Genomic DNA, 18,387 nt, shown 5'->3' with positions numbered 1-18,387 from the left:
ATCCCATGCTAACACCAATTATGAAGAGTCCAAGTTGTGGTGGACTCTTGGTGCAAAACAGGTTCTGCGTATAAGTGTTGGCGTGGGCAGAAGAAAAAAATATTATTTTTTGTGGGATTAAAATTATGTGTGATAGCTCACGTCATCCTCCATCCTATGATACATATCTCAAAGCATAAGATATATTTTTTTTGAAATTTTTGAGGAAGAGAAAAAAATTGGAAAAAGAAGGATGTCTCGCACGTGCGCGCAGAAGCATCACATCTCTTTATGATTTGGAGAGTCCTTATCCCTATCGAATACTTTTAGATTAGAATAATTTTTGGTGATAATATTTTAAATTTGATAATATATTTTTGATAACTTTTTTAAAATTTTTTCAGACTTATCTAGATGCCAATGGATGCCATAAGTCGGTCTTAATGCCTACACACGTGGTTATCAGCACTCACGTGAAGAGGTGCGAGGATAGCATCCTTCCGTGAGAATTTTATCACTATTTTTAATTTTCTAAAATTTATATTTAATCTCCAATCTATGTGGATTTTTGAAGATTTTTTTTGATTTGAGAAGGGACATGAAAATATCATTTTTTTGGTTGCATGCGCGCAGACCAGGGTGCTGATCGACGTATCATGGATAAGAGTCCTTCTGCTTGAAGGAACTCTTATCTCTGATAATCAGATCAGATATCCCTTTTGGATAAGGCATGTCCCTCTCTTTTGGCATCCCTCTGGTAGCTATAAATAGGCCGGGGCACTGGGTATCCAATGAATCGAAGAGGGGTTTTCAATTTCTCTCTTGTTGCTCTCCTTTCTCACTTACAACCTATCTTAGTTTTAGGACAAGGCTTTGGGATTTAAGACAAAGCCTTATCTGATCCTAACAAGGGTTGTAAGGATCTTAAAGAAGGAGAATCAAAAGTTCAGAGGAGGTTCTAAGAGGATGAGGTCAGGTTCTTGAAGAAACTTGATCGGTACGAGGCTAGTCGAGTTCTAGAGGCTAGAACTCTTAAAGCAAGGTGAAGAAGGAGCGCTGTCTTTGGTTCAATTTTTGTGTGGATGACCATTGGAGGGCGGATATTTGGACATCTTGTAAAAATTAGGATTAGAGCTATAGATATTTTTTTTATCCTAATTTATATTTATGATATTTTGATTATTATAGTCAAGAGTTTCTGGGCATTAGGGCTTCCGGTGCATTGGATATTTTGAATGAAAATTTTAAACACCCAACCCTTCCGCTGTGCCACCGAAACTCAATAGTGGTATCAGAGCCTATCTTAATTTATGTAATCAAATATTAAATTATTATCTTGATTGTGATCAAGCATGAGTTTTTGGTTTGGTTCAAGTCGGATCAAGGATTGAATCCGATTGAACAGCCAAACCCGATCTTGTCTTAGAGATATGTTTTAAATATAAAATACATGATGTATGTGTAGAATTTTCTTAGTAGCTTAGTACTCTAATTGGAGTTCATCATCAGGCAGTCCGGTCATAAGAGCAAGTAGGATTCAGAGACCCTCCCTTCCTATTCAATAGGGTACTCTTATGGCGTGTAGGGGTGCCACTGTGATGTTTCAAGAAGAAAAATCATGAAAAGAGTATTTTATATTGATGCATGTTATTAAAACTTCATGCATATATGATATTCTTAAGATGTTTAGTTATAATCATATTGTATGATTCTGCTTCCATATCTTAGAGATATGATAAGATGCCATAATTAGTTGTTATGATTATTAAGATATAACTATTATAGTGCATTCTTGTGATAGATTGAATTAGGATGTGTTTGAGATCATTAAAGCCCTCATAAAAATTATATTAAGTCATAGTATTGTGAACCGAAGCTGACCTATTTTCTTAAATCGATTAATTAATTGGTGTCTAAGGAGTGTTTCAAGTGCAGTAGTTATTTAATTGATTCCGTTGCTGATCTGGTCAATTTTATTGGTGTCTAAGAAAAATAATAGGGGATCCCCATCAATCTTAACACTTTTCTAGCCAATTAGATTAGTTCGAATCTTGAATGAAGGTAGCTTAGTATTTTAAACACTACTAAGGGCCTTCCTTCATGCTAGGTTAATGTTACATCATGAACTATGACTAATTTATTATGTTACCATAAGGCTTGTCATAAAGATTGATATAACATAATCTTGGTGCATAAAAGATGCTTTCTATAATTTTGGATATACTGTTTTGTTGTGCTAACACAAGATAATTATATTCAATTTTGACTGTATTGAAATGAAGGGTCTTACTTAACTAAAATATTATAGCTTGTTGTGTTAACACAAGGCTAATAATATTTTAGAGGTCAAGATAAAATATTAAAAATTGTATGAGATGTAATTGGAAAGAATTTTCTACCTATGAACTCATAAGGGTTTGTTGTGCTAACACAAGATCGTTATGAGGAATTAGAATCTTAATTCCACTAAGATAAATATAAAATATATCTCGTTTACCATAGGAGAGGCTATGGTATCTGATAAAATAGTGGGAGACATAACTAGTTTTAAAAGTCCTCATCTAGTTATGCATGTCAAACATGAGTAGTCTGCTTATACTATTATTTTATGTAGATTTAAGTCTATATTATGGCTTCTTTATTTTTACCCCATGATATAATAAATAAAACTATGTTGATCAATACAACTATATGGATTGGTTGAGGAACTTACAAATTAAGTTTATATCAGAAAAGAACTTCGATATTCTGAATATTTCTAACCCTAGATTGGTTAGTAATAATGAGAAGGTAATGATATCTATATGGATATTATTTATGGTAAATTTAAAAATTGAGAGTATAATTACAAGAATAATCTTGTAAGATTGAAGTAGGGTGCAAGTGTAACACCAAAAGATGTGTATATAATACAGACCTATTTTTTAATTGAGTGATTCAGATTCTGATATTTGGATATTGGATACTACCTATGGATCATACTTTTGTAGTTCATTACTATAACTACAGAATATCAAAGATCTGAAAAGAGATAACCTCGAGCTTTATGGCCCAAGTGGAGAGTCCATTAGCGTAGAGACTATGGGAACCTGTATGATTGATTTATCTTCGGGCAAAACTTTAGAATTAAAAGACTGTTATTCATGCCAAAGATCATTAGAAATATTATTTCTATACCTTTGTTATTAAAACAAGGTTATGAAATAAAGCTAATGAAAAATGGATACTCCATTTTTTTTTCTAATAAATTTTATGATAGTGGTTATATTGATAATAATCTTTTAATTCTTGCACTCAATAAAATATTTTTTATATTAAAAAAAATATGAAAAAAAGAGAGAAAATATGAATGTCACATATCTCTGGCATTGTCACCTTGGTCGTATTAGTAAGTCAAGGACAAACAAGTTATATAAAGAAGAATTCTTTGATCCAAATGATTATGAATCATTGAAAACTTATAAATCTTATCTCATGGGTAAGATGTCCAAGATTTCATTTTCTAGATATGGAGAGAGAACAATGAGTTGTTAGCTCTAGTACATATAGATGTATTGGATCGATAACAACTCAGGCCAGAAGAAGATACCCTGATCTTTACAGATGATTTATTAAGGTTTGGATATGTGTACCTTATGAAATATAAAATCAAAGCCTTTGATAAGTTCAAGAAGTATCAAGATATGGTCGAGAAATAAACTGAAAAAAAAGTATCAAGTTTCTTCGATCTGATCGAGGAGGAGAATACTTATCCATTGAATTTTTTTGATCATCTTAAAAGTAAAGGTATTCTCTCTGAATGGATCCCTCCTAATATGCCTTAGTTAAATGGTGTAGCAGAAAGAAGAAATCATACTGTGATGGATATGATGCGGTCCATGATATGCTTCATTGATCTCCCAATATCTTTCTAGGGATAATACCCTAGAGACTACCACATATATATTAAACAGAATGCCTTCAAAGTCTGTTGCAAGCACTCCATATGAGATATGGAATGGAAGGAAGCCTAATCTTAAACATCTTAAGACTTTGGGCTGTCCTACTTATGTCAAAAATATTTTTGGACATAAGCTTAATGCTAGATCAGATAAGTGTAGGTTTGTAGAGTATCTTAATGAAATTAATAGATATTATTTCAACCATCCTACTGAATAAAAGGTGTTTGTTAGTAGGCACGCCACTTTCAAAAAATATAAATTTATCCAAGAAGGAGGCAGTGGGAGGAATATTGAATTTATGAAAGTTCATGATCTACAAACTGATCCAAAAATACCAGTGGTTGGACCACAAGAAGATCCTCAATCAAAAATCCCCAAGGATGAGGTACATTCACTATACATAGCTCCTCTCCGAAGGTTAGATAGAGTGTGTCAAGCATCTCTGAGATATAATTTTGTCATTGAGAATAATAATTCTATCAACATCATTTAGAATGTTGATCCACTGATCTATTCGGAAGCCGTCATAAATAGAGACTCAAATAGATAACTAAAAGCTATGAAATCTGAGATGGACTCGATGAATATCAACCAAGTGTAGACCTTAGTTGATGCACCTAAGGGTGTGACCCCAATAGGGTGCAAGTGTATCTTCAAAGGGAAGATCAAAATAGATGGCCAAGTAGAAACCTACAAAGCTAGGTTAGTGACGAAGGGTTTCAATCAAAGGCAAGGAATTAACTATGATGAAACCTTCTCACTAGTGGCTATACTCAAGTCCATCTGGATTTTGCTTGCTAGAGCAGCATACTATGATTATGAAATCTGGTAGATGGATGTCAAGACCGATTTTCAATAGTAATCTAGAGGAAGAGATCTATATGACTCAGCCAGAGAGATTTATCTCAAGTGGGAGAGCAAATCAAGTATGCAGGCTAATGAGATCTATCTATGGATCAAAGCAGATTTTAAGAAGCTGGAACATTCGATTTGATATGACAGTCAAAGAGTTTGGCTTTATCAAAAATATGGATGAACCATATGATATAAGAAGACAAGTGAGAGTGTTATTATCTTCTTGATTCCGTATGTTGGTGACATACAGCTCATTGGGAATGATATCCCAATGATGCAATCGGTCAAAATTTGGCTATCAAATAAGTTTTTCATAAAAGACTAGGGTGAAGCATCCTATATACTGGGTATAAAGATCTATGGAGATAGATCTAAAAGGATGTTGGCTTATCCCAGTCATGGTACATAGATCTCATATTAAAGAGATTTAATATGAAGGCAAGTAAGAAAGGTTACTTGTCTGCAAGTTATAGTATACGTCTCTTTAAGAAAATATGTCTTAAAGATACCAGAAGAGAGGAAAAGGATGAATGAAATCTCTTATGCTTCAGCTGTAGGATCAATTATATATACCATGCTATATACCAAGCCTGATGTAGCTTATGCTTTGGGCATAGCTAGTAGATTTCCGGCTGATCTAAGGAAGGATCATTGAAAAGCAGATGATAGCAAGTCAATATCAGGGTATGTGTTTATCCTAATTAATGGGGTAGTGAGTTGGAAGAGTTTCAAACAGCAGATAGTAGCTAACTCAACTACTGAGCCAGAGAATGTTGCTACTAGTGAAGCAATTAAGGAAGCTGTCAGGATGAAAAAACTCATCATGGATTTAAGAGTCGTTCCTAAGATTGAAGGACTGGTGTCACTATATTTTCATAACACTGAGACCGTTATTCAAAATAAGGAACCTAGGTCTCATTATAGATCCAAGCACATCCTCAGACATTTTTATCTCATTAAAGATAAGATGTTGTCTTTGAACGAGTAGACAGAAAGAACAATATAGCAGATCTATTCATTAAGGCCATACCACAGTAGCTATATGATCGCCATCTTAATTGTATGAGATACAAAGGCGATTGGCTTCAGTGCAAGTGGGAGATTGAAAGAAGAGTGCCCTATAAGCCAATCGTAAGTGTGTTGTGATGGAACTTTCTTTAAAATTTTTAACTCATAAATGATATTTATAATTTGAGGTATTGATTAATTATATTAGCTGCATCTTAATATATCTAAGATTATGATGAACCCCAAAGATTAGAATAATGATTTTAGGAGATATGAATGGGTCATGCTAGTGAGACCTAAAATCCAAAATTCTAATCTTAAAAATTCCTGATCGTAGGAATATTGAGTTGGGATCAATGTTCCAGATAGACTGGCACATCCTATGTATGCTCACTGAAGAGGGTGGCAGATCTCACTAGCCACTTGTGTGAGACACTAATGCAAGATGTGGGTGCTCATTTGAGAAATGAGTCCACTGAATTGACTCGATGAAAGAGAATATCTAATAGAAGCCTTATTTGCATGTCAAAGATGGTTCTCTAAGTAGGAGTTGTGCAAGTGATCCTTAGACCTGAAACTATCATGGAATCTTGTGCACATGAACTCATATTTTGATTCATATCCAGGCATAGCATTAAGATATGTACGGGGTGTTCTGGATATGGTGGAGTGTATATGAAGGTTCTGAGTAGGTCAATATGGAATCGATCACTCCTAGTAAGAGGAGATCGCATCCTGTGTATTCTTAATCCTAGATGACTCAGAAAAGTCTTTTGGCCAAAAGCAGAAAGGAGACTAGAAAGAGTTTCTAATACTTCTTTATTGGAGTTATTATTGATTAATTGAGAATCGATATGAATATGTGTTTGAGTTTGACATGATTCCATACTCATGAACATATTCAGGGTGCAAGGATGATCGAAGGATTGAATTGCACGATAATTTGCCACTGAAGGGTAGATTTGATATTTTCATCAAATTCTACATCTTTTGGATAGTCATGATCATTGCTAGATGTCAATCTTGACTTGTAGATTTTTGACCAAATTAAAGAGTTTAATTCGATTGCCAATTAGAAATGATTCTAATTATTGAACTCGGGTTAGCTCGATTGGACCAAAATCGATTAGATTGAAATCTAATCAAATTTGATCAACTTATACCTGGACCTACTACCAGCTAGATGTGGAATCTAATGGGTCATACACATATGGAAATTGCCAAGGATCCTTTTGAAAAAGGCTGATTGGAATTTTGGATTCAATCAGGATTCCGGTAAGCATGCAAGCACGTGTGGAAACCCTTGCTCCTTTGGAGATCAATTTGGTCCCATCCCTTGCTAATTAGCTAACCCAATTAGGTAGATATTTGGGTCAGGTCATATCACCTGGAAGCAACCCAAATTGGGGCACCACATCCCATGTTAACACCAATTATGAAGAGTCCAAGTTGTGGTGGACTCTTGGTGCAAAACAGGTTCTGCGTACAAGTGTTGGCATGGGTAGAAGAAAAAATATTATTTTTTATAGGATTAAAATTATGTGTAATAGCTCACATCACCCTCTATCTTCTGGTACATATCCAAAGCATGAGATATATTTTTTCTAAAATTTTTGAGGAAGAGAAAAAATAAGAAAAAGAAGGATGTCTCGCATGCACGTGCAGAAGTGTCACATCTCTTGTGATTTGGAGAGTCCTTATCCCTATCAAATACTTTCAGATTAGAACAATTTTTGGTTATAACATTATACATTTGATAATATATTTTTGATAATTTTTCTAAGATTTTTTCAGACTTATCTAGATGCCAAATTGATGCCATAAGTCAGTCCAAATGCCTGCACACATGGTGATCAGCACTCGCGTGAAGAGGTGCAAGGATAGCATCCTTCCATGAGAATTTTATCACCATTTTTTATTTTATAAAAATTTATATTGAATCTTCAATCCATGTGGATTTTTGAAGATTTTTTTGTTTGATAAGAGATGTGAAAACATCCCTTCTTTGGTTGCACGCGCACAGACCAGGGTGCTGATCGATGTATCATGGATAAGAGTCCTTCTGCTTGAAGGAACTCTTATCTCTGATAATCAGATTAGATATGCCTTTTGGATAAGGCATGTTCCTCTCTTTTGGCATCCCTCTGGTGGCTATAAATTGGCTGGGGCACTAGGTATCCAATGAATCGAAGAGGGGTTTCCAATTTCTCTCTTGTTGCTCTCCTTTCTTACTTACAACCTATCTTAGTTTTAGGACAAGGCTTTGGGATTTAAGACAAAGCCTTATCTGATCCTAACAAGGGTTGTAAGGATTCTAAAGAAGGAGAATCAAAATTCTAAGGAGGTTCTAAGAGGGTGAGGTTAGGTTCTTGAAGAAACTTGACCGGTATGAGGCTAGAACTCTTGAAGCAAGGTAAAGAAGGAGCGCTGTCTTTGGTTCAATTTTTGTGTGGATCACAATTGGAGGGTGGATACTTGGATGCCTTATGAAAATTGGGATTAGTGCTATAGATATTTTTCTTATCCTAATTTATATTTATTATGCTTTGATTATTATAGTCAAGAGTTTCTGGGCATTAGGGCTTCCGGTGCATTGGGTGTTTTGAATAAAAATTTTAAACACCTAACCCTTCTGCTATGCCGTCAAAACTCAACAGTGGTATCAGAGCCTAACTTGATTTATGTAATCAAATATTAAATTATTATCTTGATTGTGATCAAGCATGAGTTTTTGGTTTGGTTCAAGTCGGGTCAAGGGTTGAACCCGATTGAACATCCAAACCCCATCTTGTCTTAGAGATATGTTTTAAATATAAAATGCATGATATATGTGTAGAATTTTCTTAGTAGCTTAGTACTCTAATTAGAGTTCATAACCAAACCGTCCGGTCATAAGAGCAAATAGGGTTCAAAGACCCTCCCTTCCTATTCAATAGGGTACTCTTATGGCGTGTAGGGGTGCCACTGTGATGTTCCAAGAAGAACCATGAAAAGAGTGTTTTATATTGATGCATGTTATTAAAACTTCATGCATATATGATATGCTTGAGATATTTAGTTATAATCATATTGTATGATTCTGCTTCTATATCTTAGAGATATGATAATATGCCATAATTAGTTGTTATGATTATTAAGATACAACTATTATAGTGCATTCTTGTGATAGATTAAATTAGGATGTGTTTGAGACCATTAAAGCCCTCATAAAAATCATATTAAGTCGTAGTGTTGTGAACCAAAGCTGACCTATTTTCTTGAATCGATTAATTAATTGGTGTCTAAGGAGTGTTTCAAGTGCGGTGGTTATTTAATTGGTTTCGTTGCTAATCTGGCCAATTTTATTGGTGTCTAAGAAAAACAATGAGAGACCCCCATCAATCTTAACACTTTTCTGGCCAATTAGATTAGTTCGAATCTTGAATGAAGGTAGCTTAGTGTTTTAAACACTACTAAGGGCCTTCCTTCATGCTAGGTTAATGTTACATCATGAACTATGGCTAGTTTGTTGTTTACCATAAGGCTTGTCATAAGGATTGATATAACATAATTCTAGTGCATAAAAGATGCTTACGGTAATTTTGGATATACTGCTTTGTTGTGCTAACATAAGGGCAATTATATTCGATTTTGACTGTATTAAAATGAAGGGTCTTACTTAACTAAAATATTATAGCTTGTTGTGTTAACATAAGATAATAATATTTTAGAGGTTAAGATAAAATATTAAGAATTGCATGAGATGTAATTGGAAAGAATTTTCTACCTATGAACTCATAAGGGTTTGTTGTGTTAACACAAGATCGTTATGAGAAATTAGGATCTTAATTCTATTAAGATAAATATAAAATATATCTCATTTATCATAGGAGAGGGCTATGGTATCTAATAAAATAGTGGGAGACATAACTAGTTTTAAAAGTCCTCATCTAGTTATGCATGTCAAACATGAGTGATCTGCTTATACTATTATTTTATATAGATTTAAGTCTATATTATGGCTTCTTTATTTTTACCCCATGATATAATAAATAAAACTATATTGACTGATACAACTATATGGATTGGTTGAGGAACTTACAAATTAAGTTTATATCAGAAAAAAACTCTGATATTCTGGATATTTCTGACCCTAGATTGGTTAGTAATAATGAGAAGATAATGATGTCTGTATGGATATTATTTCTAAAAATTTAAAAATTGAGAGTATAATTGCAAGAATAATCATGTAAGATTGAAGTAGGGTGCAAGTGTAACACCAAAAAGTGTGTATGTGATACAGACTTATTTTTAATTGAGTGATTCAGACTCTGATATTTGGGTATTGGATACCACTGTGGATCATACTTTTGTAGTTCATTACTATAACTACAGAATATCAAAGATCTGAAAAGAGGTAACCTCGAGCTTTATGGCCAAGAGGAGAGTCCATTAGCGAGAGACTGTGGAAACTGTATGATTGATTTACCTTCGGGCAAAACTTTAGATTAAAAGACTGTTATTCATACCAAGATCATTAGAAATATTATTTCTATACCTTTGTTATTAAAATAAGGTTATGAAATAAAGCTAATGGAAAATGGATACTCCATTTTTTTTCTAATAAATTTTATGACAGTGTTATATTGATAACAATCTTTTAATTCTTGCACTCAATAAAATATTTTTCATATTAAAAGAAATATGAAAAGAAAGAGAAAAATGTGAATGTCACATATCTCTGGCATTGTCGTCTTGGTCATATTAGTGAGTCAAAGATAAACAAGTTATACAAAGAAAATTCTTTGACCCAAATGATTATGAATCATTGGAACTTATAAATCTTGTCTCATGGGTAAGATGTCCAAGACTCCATTTTTTGGATATGGAGAGAGGACAAGTGAGTTGTTAGCTCTAGTACATATAGATGTATATGGACCGATAACAACTCAACCAGAAGAAGATACTTGATCTTTACAGATGATTTATTAAGTTGGATATGTGTATCTTATGAAACATAATTAGAAGCTTTGATAAGTTCAAGGAGTACCAAGATATGGTCGAGAAATAAACTGAAAAAAAAGTATCAAGCTTCTTCGATCTGATCGAGGAGAGAATACTTATCCATTGAATTTCTTGATCATCTTAAAAGTAAAGGTATTCTCTCTGAATGGATCCTCCTAATACGCCTCAGTTAAATGGTGTAGCAGAAAGAAAATCGTACTGTGATGGATATGATGCGGTCCATGATATGCTTCATTGATCTCCCAATATCTTTCTAGGGATAATGCCCTAGAGACTGCCACATATATATTAAACAGAATACCTTCAAAGTCTGTTGTAAGCACTCCATATGAGATATGAATGGAAGGAAGCCTAATCTTAAACATCTTAAGACTTTGGGCTATCCTACTTATGTCAAAAATATTTTTGGACATAAGCTTAATGCTAGATCAGACAAGTGTAGGTTTGTAGAGTATCTTAATAAATTAATAGATATTATTTCAACCACCCTACTGAACAAAAGTGTTTGTTAGTAGGCATGCCACTTTCTTGAAACATGAATTTATCCAAGAAGGAGGCAGTGGGAGGAATATTGAATTTATAAAAGTTATGATCTACAAATCGATCCAGAAATACCATGGTTGGACCACAAGAAGATCCTCAATCAAAAGTCTCAAGGATGAGGTACATCCACTATACACACCTCCTCTCTGAAGGTCAGATAGAGTGCGTCAAGCATCTCTGAGATATAATTTTATCATTGAGAATAACAATTCTATCAACATCATTTAGAATGTTGATCCACTGACCTATTCGGAAGCTGTCATGAATAGAGACTCAAACAGATAACTGAAAGCTATGAAATCTGAGATGGACTCGATGAATACCAACAAGTGTAGACTTGGTTGATGCACCTGAGGGTGTGACCCCAATAGGGTGCAAGTGGATCTTCAAAAGGAAGATCAGAGTAGATGGCCAAGTAGAAACCTACAAAGCTAGGTTAGTGGAGAAGGGTTTCAGTCAAAGGCAAGGAATTGACTATGATGAAACCTTCTCACTAGTGGCTATGCTCAAGTCCGTCTGGATTTTGCTTGCTATAGCAGCATACTATGATTATGAAATCTGATAGATGGATGTCAAGATGATTTTCAATAGTAATCTAGAGGAAGAGGTCTATATGACTCAGCAGAGAGATTTGTCTCAAGTGGGAGAGCAAATCAAGTATGCAGGCTAATAGATCCATCTATGGATGAAGCAGATTTTGAGGAGCTGGAACATCTGATTTGATATGACAGTCAAAGAGTTTGCTTTATCAAAAATATGGATGAACCATATGTATATAAGAAGACAAGTGGGAGTGTTATTGTCTTCTTGGTTCTGTATGTCGGTGACATACTGCTCATTGGGAATGATATCCCAATGATGCAATCGATCAAAACTTGCTATCAAATAAGTTTTCATAAAAGACTAGGGTGAAGCATCCTATATACTGGGTATAAAGATCTATAGAGATAGATCTAAAAGGATGTTAGGCTTATCCCAGTCACGGTACATAGACCTCATATTAAAGAGATTTAATATGAGGCAAGTAAGAAAGGTTACTTGTCTGTAAGTTATGGTATACGTCTCTTAAGAAAATATATCTTAAAGACACCAGAAGAGAGGAAAAGGATGAATGAAATCTCTTATGCTTCGCTGTGGGATCAATTATGTATGCCATGCTATGTACCAAGCCTGATGTAGCTTATGCTTTGGGCATAGCTAGTAGATTTCAGGCTGATCTAAGGAAGGATCATTGGAAAGCAGATGATAGCAAGTCAATATCAGGATATGTGTTTATCCTAATTAATGGGACAGTGAGTTGGAAGAGTTTCAAACAGCAGATAGTAGCTGACTCAACTACTGAGCCAGAGTATGTTGCTGCTAGTGAAGCCATTAGGAAGCTGTCTAGATGAAGAAACTCATCATGGATTTAAGAGTCGTTCCTAAGATTGAAGGATCGTGTCACTCTATTTTCATAACACTGGGATCGTTATTCAAAATAAGAACCTAGGTCTCATTATAGATCCAAGCACATCCTCAGACGTTTCCATCTCATTAAAGATAAGATGTTGTCTTTGAATGAGTAGACAGAAAGAACAATATAGCAGATCTATTCATTAAGGCCATACCACATAGCTATATGATCGCCATCTTAATTGTATGAGATACAAAGGCGATTGGCTTTAGTGCAAGTGGGAGATTGAAAGAAGAGTGCCCTATAAGTCAATCGTAAGTGTGTTGCGATGGACTTTCTTTAAAATTTTTCAACTCATGAAATGATATTTTTATTTGAGACATTGATTCATCATATTAGCTGCATCTTAATATATCTAAGATTATGATGAACCTCAAAGATTAGGATAATGTTTTAGAGACATGAATGGGTCATGCTAGTGAGACCTAAAATTTAAAATCTAATCTTAAATATTTCTGATCGTAGGAGCATTGAGTCGGGATCAATATTCCAGATAGACTGGCACATCCTATGTATGCTCAATGGAGAGGGTGGCAGATCTCACTAGCCACTTGTGTGAGACACTAATACAAGATGTGGGTGCTCATTTGAGAAATGAGTCCACTGAATTGACTCGATGAAAGAGAATATCTAATGGAAGCTTATTTCATGTCAAAGATGGTTCTCTAAGTGGGAGTTGTGCAAGTGATCCTTAGACCTGAAACCACATGAAATCTTGTGCACATGAACCCATATTTTGGTTCATATCAGCATGCATTAAGACATGTACGGGTGTTCTGGATATGGTGGAGTGTGTATGAAGTTGTGAGTAGGTCAATATGGAATCGATCACTCCTAGTAAGAGGAGATCCATCCTGTGTATTCTCAATCCTAGATGACTCAGAAAATCTTTTGGCCAAAAGCAGAAGGAGATTAGAAAGAGTTTCTAATGCTTCTTCATTGGAGTCATTATTGTTAATTGAGAATCGATATGAATATGTATTTGAGTTTGATATGATTCATACTCATGAACATATTCAGGGTGCAAGGATGATCGAAGGATTGAATTGCATGTAATTTGCCACTGAAGGATAGATTTGGTATTTTCATCAAATTTTACATCTTCTGATAGTCATGATATGTTGCTAGATGTCAATCTTGACTTGTAGATTTTTGACCGAATTAAAGAGTTTAATTCGATTGCAATTAGAAATGATTCTAATTATTGAACTCGGGTTAGCTCGATTGGACCAAAATGATTAGATTGAAATCTAATCAAATTTGATCAACTTATACCTGGACCTACTACTAGCTAGATGTGAACCAATGGGTCACACACATATAAAATTGGCCAAGGACCTTTTGAAAAAGGTTGATTGAATTTTGGATTCAATCAGGGTTCCGTAAGCATGCTAGCAGTGTGGAAACCCTTGCTCCTTTGGAGACCAATTTGGTCCCATCCCTTGCTAATTAGCTAGCCCAATTGTAGATATTTGGGTCAGGTCATATCACCTGAAGCAGCCTAAATTGGGGCACCACATCCCATGTTAACACCAATTATGAAGAGTCCAAGTTGTGGTGGACTCTTGGTGCAAAACAGGTTCTGCGTACAAGTGTTGGTGGGTAGAAGAAAAAATATTATTTTTATGAGATTAAAATTATGTGTGATAGCTCACATACCTCCATCCTCTGGTACATATCTCAAATATGAGATATATTTTTTCTAAAATTTTTGAGGAAGAAAAAAAATTGGAAAAAGAAGATGTCTCACACGCGCGCAGAAGCATCGCGTCTCTCCATGATTTGGAGAGTCCTTTCCCTATCAAATCTTTAATTAGAATAATTTTTGGTGATAACATTTTCATTTGATTAGATATTTTGATAATTTTTATAAATTTTTTCGGACTTATCTGATGCCAAACGGATGCCATAAGTCATCCTGATGCTTGCGTGTGGTGATCAGCACTACATGAAGAGGTGTGAGGATAGCATCCTTCTGTGAGAATTTTATCACTATTTTTAATTTTTAGAATCTAGATTGAATCTCCAATCCACATGGATTTTTGAAGATTTTTTTATTTGAGAAGGGATGTAAAATATCCCTTCTTTGGTTGCATGCGGCAGACTAGGGTGCTGATCGAGTATCATGGATAAGAGTCCTGCTTGAAGGAACTCTTATCTCTGATAATCAGATCAGATATGCCTTTTGGATAAGGCATGTCCCTCTCTTTTGGCATCCCTCTGTGGCTATAAATAGGCGGGACTGGGTATCCATGAATCGAAGAGGGGTTTCCAATTTCTCTCTGTTGCTCTCCTTTCTTTCTTACAACCTATCTTAGTTTTAGGACAAGGCTTTGGGATTTAAGATAAAGCCTTATTGGTCCTAACAAGGGTTGTAAGGGTCCTAAAGAAGGAGAATCAGAAGTCTAGAGGAGGTTCTAAGAGGGTGAGGTCAGGTTCTTGAAGAAACTTGACCGATACGAGGCTAGTCGAGTTCTAGGGGCAGAACTCTTGAAGCAAGGTGAAGAAGGAGCGCTGTCTTTGGTTCAATTTTTGTGTGGATCACCATTGGAGGCAGACACTTGGATGCCTTATGAAATTAAGATCAACGCTATAGGTATTCTTCTTATCTAATTTATATTTGTTATGCTTTGATTATTATAGTCAAGAGTTTCTGGGCATTAGGGCTTCCAGTGCATTGGGTGTTTTGAATAAAAATTTTAAACACCTAACCCTTCTGCTGTGCCACCGAAACTCAACAGATATGTCCGCCTTATTCTTCAGGCTTTCCAAAATAGAGGCCTTTGAACTCTTTCAAGATCCCTTCCACTGTCACCTGAAGAAAACCGACAGGGGTTTCGTGCATGCATTTTTAAATTTTGAAACAAATCACAGCAAAATGACTATAAATTAATATGTCTAATCATGCATATGATGTGATCATTAAACCACCTATACTAGGATCAATGACATGATATATTATGCATAAAAATCTAAAAATCAAAAACACAGATCAAATCTATGTGATCAAAGCAATATTGTAGATCATATCTACAGTAAACCTGAGTTCAAAACTCAATACCTTGTATGGATTGCTGATCTTTGCAACTAAGTAAACATGGTATAAGGTTCTTTCTGAGCCTCACAGCAGCTGCACAGCACGTCCGACCTCTATAGCAAGTCCACATGAAGTTCTAGTGCTGATCGATCTCTCCGAGAGTACTAGCTTGCGCAGAGATCTCTTGATGGCTGATCAAATTGCTTCCTTTGATCTCTCAGGCACTTCCAAGAGGTGAAGGAGGTCATTGGGAGAGAAAGTAGTGGAAGAAAAATGAAGACAAGACACTCTTTTCTTATTTTTTCTTCTCTTCCTGAAACCCTAGATCAAAACCCTAAGGTGTACTGCCAAAAAGACCCACACCCAACACTACTCATGCCCACCTTTCACTTGATAAAACTCTAATATTTTTCATGGTGAAAACTTTTCTCTCCACCTGCACGCATGCCAAAAATGACTCATTTATTTTGGCATCCAAGGTGGTTAGGGATAAGATCAAAGTTGAATTCAAATGAGTTATATCCTTATCATAATTCAAACTTGAATTCAAACCATATTTGAATTCAAACTTCAATCAACTTCATCCAATTTCAGCTAGGGTGTTGAGGAGGGTGAGAAAAACACTTTGGGGCATCGGAAACTTCATGCAAATTTGATTTGGTGTGAAAGTAAATGGATGGAAAAGGAACTGGCACAATGAAAGTTCAAACAAATTTGAACTTCAATTTGAATTTCAATTGGTTCTCCAATTTAAACCAAACCAATCTCATTTGGTTAGACCTAATTAAATAAGAGAACTAAATCCAATTAGGCATTAAACTTTCTCAATTAAATCCTAATTAGATAAAAAATTAATTAAGCTCAAGTCATGATCAATCAGAATTAATCTCCTTTAGCAATTAGATCATCTCATAACCTAATTGGATTAGACCTAATTAAATCTAATTCCAATTAGACTTGATCCAAATCTTATTGCTCAATCAAATTAAAATAATCAGCAATCTAATTGCTAATAAATCTTCTATTAATTCACTAACTCTTAGCAAATTACTTTTATCATAACTTTTACATAAGGTGAATCATTATCATATGATAATTATATCCTTAAACGATTCTTAATCATTGATCAGCCATCTGATCAGACAAAAAAATTTTTTATATGTGATCTCATAGGTTCAAACCTAAGCCAGTAGTACAGAAATAAATTTTGTACTAATCAAAGTGACCATCTAGTAATGGTATCTGATATCCGTTGAATGATTGTAAGAACATTCAAAAATTCTTAGTATATGGTAATCGTATAATTTATCCCTTTGACCTCGTGCCCAGAATGACTTCAGAGTTAAACTATCAATCTTAGTCATAATCCATAATGTATCTCAACCCCATAAGTCCTATGACTCCACACAAGACTATTCTGATCAAGTTTTATTGAATAGAACATAATATAGCATTAATCCTGAAACCAGGAGTAGTCAATCCCATCTTGATCACAACCGACTTCACAAGTATGTGACTATGCCCAAAAACCTTCTATCACTAAATTAGAAATTTAGATAAACTAACATCAAAGCACAGTGAGTTGCTTGCAAGTTACCGTAGTGATCTCAAGTTGGAGGGACACTTATACCCATATCCTTCGTGAGCTACTCTTGACAGTAGAGTGCCCTGAGATGGATCGTGTTCAGTGAAATGTACTTTTATATTTCACCTACATACCATATCAATATCTCCATACTCTTTGGTTACAAGAACAACCAACCTATATGGCATGCAATGACCTACACTTGATAACATTATCATCCACATTAATAATGCATCGTTTAATCGTAAATTAATTTAAGAACTACATGATAAATCCTTCTTATCGATGAAAGTAGTCCTAAAGATTTTATCATAACACAGGAGTTCAATAAAGAAGATGCATAATTTATGATGAAACACTAAATAATTTTGTTAATAAATAATTCATATATAATTTACAATGAGCTTAATTATCAACAAATTGATGATTGGCTATAGGATATATTTTTCAACAACTCTCACTTGGACTAAAGCTAATTAAAATAGTATCGAATATCCATCTTTCACTTATGATCATCAAACTCCTTGATCTCGAGGGCTTTAGTAAAAGGGTCGATCAGGTTCTCCTTTTCGTCAATCTTTCGAGACTCCATATCATCTCGATCTACGATCTTCCAGACAAGATGGTAGCGATGCAAAATATGCTTGGTACACTGATGAGACTTCAGTTCCTTCGCTTGAGCTATGGCACCAGTGCTGTCACAGTATAGCAGAACAAGATCATCAATGAAGGGTGCCACTCAAAGCTCATCGATGAACTTTCACAACTAAAATGCTTTCTTGGCAGCATCGGATGCCGCAATGTACTCCATCTCGCAAACTGAATCGACCACAATATGCTGCTTGAAATTTTTCAGTAGATTGCTCCATCATTTAGAAAAAATATATATCCCGACACACTCTTACTGTCATCATGATCTGATTGAAAATTAGAATCAGTATATCCAAAAAATTTTAAGTCAGAATCTCCATAAATGAGCTAC

The sequence above is a fragment of the Elaeis guineensis genome, chromosome 8 (genome assembly GCF_000442705.2).
Source record: "Elaeis guineensis isolate ETL-2024a chromosome 8, EG11, whole genome shotgun sequence".
Classification (NCBI taxonomy): Eukaryota; Viridiplantae; Streptophyta; class Magnoliopsida; order Arecales; family Arecaceae; genus Elaeis; species Elaeis guineensis.
Note: the sequence above shows the minus strand (reverse complement) of the source record.